This window comes from Nipponia nippon, unplaced genomic scaffold, assembly GCF_047370975.1.
Source record: "Nipponia nippon isolate SJK-2023a ecotype South Korea unplaced genomic scaffold, ASM4737097v1 scaffold_30, whole genome shotgun sequence".
Lineage (NCBI taxonomy): Eukaryota > Metazoa > Chordata > Aves > Pelecaniformes > Threskiornithidae > Nipponia > Nipponia nippon.
The window spans coordinates 4,852,047-4,858,046 of NW_028262348.1; positions in this window are offsets into that span (position 1 = coordinate 4,852,047).

The following is a 6,000-nucleotide window of genomic DNA, read 5'->3' on the forward strand; positions in this document are numbered from 1 at the left end:
CAAAGGTGCTGTGCTTTGTTTCATGTAGATTGCCTGGCAGGCACTCTGTCAAGACCTTATGGTTGTTACTGGAGTGGGAGGAGCAAAATGGTCTTAGTTGGTCTTAGACATTTTAAAAAAGATGTTCAGGGAACAGCTTTTGCGTTACTTTATACGCATCGCAAAAGAGATACTGAAATATGAAACGGTGAAGAAGGGAATGTAGTGCACTCTCTTCCCAAGGTAATGTTGATCACCTGAAGTGTTCAAATCTTACGGTGATGGAGAAATAAAAGCACTAGAGTACAGCAGAGTAATGTACACCCAGTGGTGTAGCAGCATCCCTGACGTTTCAGATACGCAGCGAAGATATTTCAGGACAGGACTTGAAGAGCAGCAGTGGTTTTGGATGTAAGGTGTTTCTTTCGTGGTGTATGTCATACAGCTCTGTAGAAAGCGGTGAGGAGCATTTGACAAGTGTCTGACCCAGAGTGTCTAAGGCATCTGACTGAAGGACTTCGGCCACCAGTGCCGTCGCTTGACACAGCGGGTTCCCTGTCGCCATTAATATGGTGCTGTCTTCTGCTCTGGCTCTAGACATCACTGCTGAAACAGTGATTTTTCCTTGACTGGATAAAGGTGGGGATTGATGTGTTTCTCTTGTGCTTTATGCTGGTTGGCCATCTGAAAGACTTGAAAGCCAGACTAGAACTGGCTGACTGGGTAGAGATGACGCTGAAGCTGAACACCCCTAGATGTTCAGTCGACCTCCTTCTCCAGGTAGCTGAGTAATGCATTGCAATTCTAATGCTAATACCACAGCTGCCCTTACTCGGCCCAAGGCAGACAGACCACTGACTGTCCCTGAGCCTGCAGCAGTGTCTGGCGGGTTCCATGGCTTGATGCCTATTTCACAAAACTTGTAGAACATGAGAGTTCTCCATTTTATCCTCACTTTCAGTCCTGTGTTCTCATTTTTGCACCTGTGGCCTAACAAGCCAGTTTGTTCACATGCCAGAGCAAACCAGAAATCTTCCTTCTGCCCAGATTTTGTAATGATATTTGCTCTCATGCCTGCACATCCACGGGAGGCCTGCGTTCTTTACAGAACAGCTACAGCTCAGGACCTGCCTTGACCTGACAGCCCTGCCCTGGCACTGCTGGACTGCGTGGCTTCCATATTCCTTCAGCCCACTGACTCCTGCCTGCACCCAAAGCCTCCTCGTGTTGTGTGTGCAGAAGAAAGTCAAACGTCTCTGTGATTATGGCTACTCAAACACGTTAGTCCTTCCTCTATGCGCACGACACCACGAGGCTTAGGGGCAGGCCACCTTGCTTGGTGCATACTGGAAGATGCAAAGTGTCTTGTCCCACAAAGAAAGTGAAGTAAGCTGTCTTCTGTTACCACATAGTCAGAGTGTGCACACAGGCACCACGAAGTAAATCCACAGCTTAGGTGACTGCACGATGCCTTGGTCTTGTAGCCATGGCCAGAGACTCACTGTCTCAGTTCACATTGGCTTCTAATCAGCTATTTTACGGTAATGACTTTTAGTCATTTTCATTTCAGGCTTGGTTAGAAATAAAGTAACTTGTGATGAACTGCCACAGTAAGCGTCTGATTTTTCTTTCCCACAAACTTGTGGTTACCATCAGATTCTAAGAAAAGTCTTTCCACTGCAGATTGGAATCGTATAAGCCACTTACACGTATCCTTTTATTTATTAGCAATTCTGCTTGGCTAGCTAAAGGTAAAAAAACCTTTTTCTTGTGTTTCAGTCGCATTTCTAGTTAATACTCATTAACTGACTTAATGTGTGTTACACATCATCAACCTGATTCACAACTGACATAAAACAGAAGCAATTCGTTAGTAACGGTCCCTTGCCAATTAATGAACTAAATTACGTTTGAACAATTTTCTTCAAAGATTCTCCTCCTCCCCCCCATGCATCATTTGGCAAGTCCCTGAATGCTTACAGTAATTATGTGCATGCAGTGAAAGGAGACCGTTACCTCTTAAACCAAAATAAATGAATATGTGATCTTTGTGCTAATGTAACAGTGAGTAATACAAAGAATCACAGACATCCTCCCTTTGATCTCCCAAAGATACAAACAGCAATTAAGATTACAAGCCACTTTAAAAACCAGAATATTGGGAACATTCTGTAAGGGGAAAGTGAATGCTTCACAGGGTTTTTCAGAAAATCACTGAAGAAGGGGAGCCCTTTCTTGTTTATCGTGACCACAGGCTTTTTAATAGATGTAATGTGGATATCCTTAACCTGCCGAGCCACAAACAGGTTAGCGGTGCTTCTAAAAATCGTTCCTTGTTTCTGGGATAGTGTTTAGCAAGAAGAGTAGTATCTCTGTTTCAAACTGAAAGTCAAACTGAAGTCAAACGGAAAATGCATTGTCTCAACCACATCCTTAAATACACTGTCCTCGACAAGAAAATAACCCCAGCTCCTGGTGCTGCACAGTAATCTTATGGACAGGTGTCAACATTCATTTTTCACCTGAAAACCGAGGCTTCTTTTGGGATTTCCACTGCCGCGTGCGATCTAGGAAATCATCTGATCTGATTGCTGCTGCTTTCAGTTTTGGAAGGAGAGCAGAGAGAAGAAATGAAACATGACGCGGGAGTAGGAGAAATGAAGATTCTTTCACACTTAAAACTGGGGAGTTAAGAGTTTTGCCACTGATTTCAGTGGAGCGTGGAGGGGCCTCTATCCGTGGTGGTAATACAAAAATCATAGTGTAACACTGTCCAAAGGAGCTAAGCGATCATTTTGTAACTCCAGTGGGTTTCTGAAGTGGTACCGGTGAAATACCTTGGGTATACCTTGCTATAAATGTGATTAGAAATCAGCTAGTATTTTCACGAGTATAATTCTAATCATAAATCTTTACCTGAAGAACTGTTCCAGGAGATTACCATCTCGGGATTTGGGCTGGGACTTTAATTTTTGTAGGTTCTGCATTCTTTGTCTTGAGTCAGCAGGTAAAGTATGTGGTTGTGGCCTGCTGTGGTGGAGCACCTGCATTTGTCATGACACAGGCTTGCCATTCTTGGGGGCCATGATCTTTGTGCCAAGAGCATAATGTCACCCGACTGGAATCCCATCCATGTGTGTCGCTGGGCAAAGTCTTTTTTGTTAATGGATGAGTAAAATTTCATCAGGCTTTTGTTGTCATCACGAGGTAAGTAAGAGGGATTTGCATCTGAGCTGGCATATTTTCCATAAGCAGTTCCCAAGGCTAATTTAAGTCAGGTTGGCACGTATATCTTTCCTTTAAGCAGAGGCTGAGATTCCAAAGCCTCACAGGAGTTTTCCATAGGAAACACCGCCCTGGGTATCCGTGTGCCAGATATGCCTGTATGGCATTTCCTGGAGCATCAATGACCTACTGTTCTAATGCAGAATCGATCGGACACCTTGTGACGTCTCCTAAATACCTTGCTGTGGAGTTTGTCTTTTATGTGCTAGAAAAATAGGAATTAAGATAGTCTAGCTGTAAAATATCAGTGGATTCAACACAGCGATCAGGTCAGGTTGTAACAGAAATAATACAGCTGTCCCCATTTACTTCGCATGGTTTGTTTTGGAAGGGCTAACGATTCCCTGTACAAACATCTTGATGTTTTCTTGTCTGATTAGCTAATGGATTTAGCTCTGCATTTAACACCTTCTTAAGGAGGGGGTCTTTTTGTTATGGAGAAGACAGACCCTTAAGCATAGTTCAGGAAAGCTCAAGGCCTGTTGCTGCTATTTACAAGAAAGCACCTAAGACCTGCACTGGAGGACTTGGAGAAAGCACTTACCAGTGGGAGAAGGGGGATGTGGTAGGCAAATATAAGGTACCGGTTTCTTTTACAAGCATGTCATGATATATTTTGTTCGTATTACTTGTATTTCTTTACAGGACGTGCAGTGAGGGGATGTTTATTCTGATGAAAGTCTAGGCTTGATAACAGGAAACCAAGTCCTTTGTGCAGTAAATTGACCTTGAATCACACACAGACCTTTTTTCAGCAACAGAGGGTAAGACTGTCTTAAACACAGGAAAATGGTGTCTCTAGAAAACAAAGTGGCATTTTGAGTTGGCTAGCATCTACCCAAGCCTTTGCCAGCCTCAGAACCGTGAATGTCAGCCTGAGCAGGTGGTAGAGATGCAGCCGCGGGTCAGGGACTTGCCAGGAGAGCCAGGAGGACAGTTGCTTTTTGTCCCTGAATACTTTTTCTTCAAAGTTCAGTCTAACCAGCAAATTGAAACTGCATGTCCCGGTGGGTGAGGCACAGCACTGGGATGCAGGAGACCTCTCTGCGTGGCCCAGCGGGGGCATTCAGTGGTTTGCTGAAGGAATCCCTCCTTTCCACTCTCCCCCCATAGCATAGGGAGCACTGGCCTTTGGGGGCAGGAACCACATCTCATGAGCCCTTGCAGGAGATGCCATTACAGGACTTGGATCTTGTCAGATGTTTCTAGGTGCTTCCACAGCACTAATAAAACAGCATAACGGAATGCATTTTCATCAATGACCAGTATTTCCAGAGTGAAGGAGCTCTGCTTACGTGCAAAGAAAGGTTATTTTTTTTCTCTCTGCTGTTCCACCCTGGCATCTGAGCCCTTAGCTGAGCTCTGCTCACACATCTCCAGCTGTCCTCTGCTACAGCTCTCCAGTCTCAGCATCTTTCCCCCCCATTTATTGAAGACTGGATCTTGTTCATTGGAGGTAATTACTTGCCATTTATTGTTCCTACTAGGCCATAAGATCAGGAATCAGCTTTGGTGATTCCTAGCTGTGTCCCCTAAGCAGAGGGCTGGGAAGGGACAGCACAGGTAGCTTACGACTGCCACTTTCCCTGTGGATTCTCCTAAAAGCTTAGGTCGGCTACCTATTTGTTGGGTTGCTTTTCAGCCAGAAGCTTTGCCTGATCTGGGCTCACCCTGTGCTGATGGTGGTGCAAGGGGAACGGTGAAAACAAGCTCAGGGGCTGTGGGGCAGGGGGCAAGGACCTCTGGTTTTGGCACCGACCTCCATGTAGACCAACTTCAAGAGGAGCAGGAGACTAGCACAGCACAAGGCAAAACTCCCCTGAAACAATCTTGGGGTTATTCCATGGTAAAGAGGTTCTGAATCAGTGCAGACTTCAGACGCGTGGAAGATATTGGTAAGCACGACATCTAGACAAAGCCTAGCTGCCTGTACACAACCAAATATTTCCTTTGGCTTGCAGTTGTTTGGCTGTTACCTGGTTTCCCTGCCAATGCAGTGGAATTACACTGAGGTAAAAAAAGAATTGGGCCAGTCGCCTGACAGCCTTTACTTTCTATTTTCAAAGTACTGCAAAGAGAGCTTAACCTGAGGCCTTGGGGCAGGAATATAAAAAAAAAAAACCCAGACGCTCTCGGCATCTCTATACGTTTTGGATAAGGCCAGACGGGCTTATCCAAAGATGCTTGCTGCCTGTGTGAAGTGTGGGGAAGCTTTATGTGCTTAAAAGCTTCGGGTGACTTGGAAATCGGATCCACAGTCAAGCCACAATGTCTCTGCGAAGGAGGTCCAAGGACGAGCAAGGCTTTGACACGGATGTGTCAATTTTCTGCTTTAAAAGAGACGTCAGTTTGCAAGTAAATTTGCCATGTCGGTGGTGTTTTGGAGGGCCATTACCTACTTATTTTCAGATATTATTTAGCCGATTGGCTGGCTGGCTTTCCTTTTCCCAGGCTGTTTGAGAGCATGTAAGAGCTGAGCTACTTGGCTATAAGAGATTTTCTTCTCTGAAGTTGGCAGCTGCTCATTCCGGAAGAGAATCAGCATATTTGGCCACTGATTGCAAAGGAAAAGGGAAAAACATTATTTTTCCATTTTGCTTATTTAACTATCCAGTGGGAGACATTGACTGTATTTGGGTGACCCTCATTACTAAGGCATTGCTAAGGCTTCCCTCCTCTGCCCTTCGCTTAAAAGTAGAAAATAAAAATATTCAGTTCTCAAAAATGCATATATTC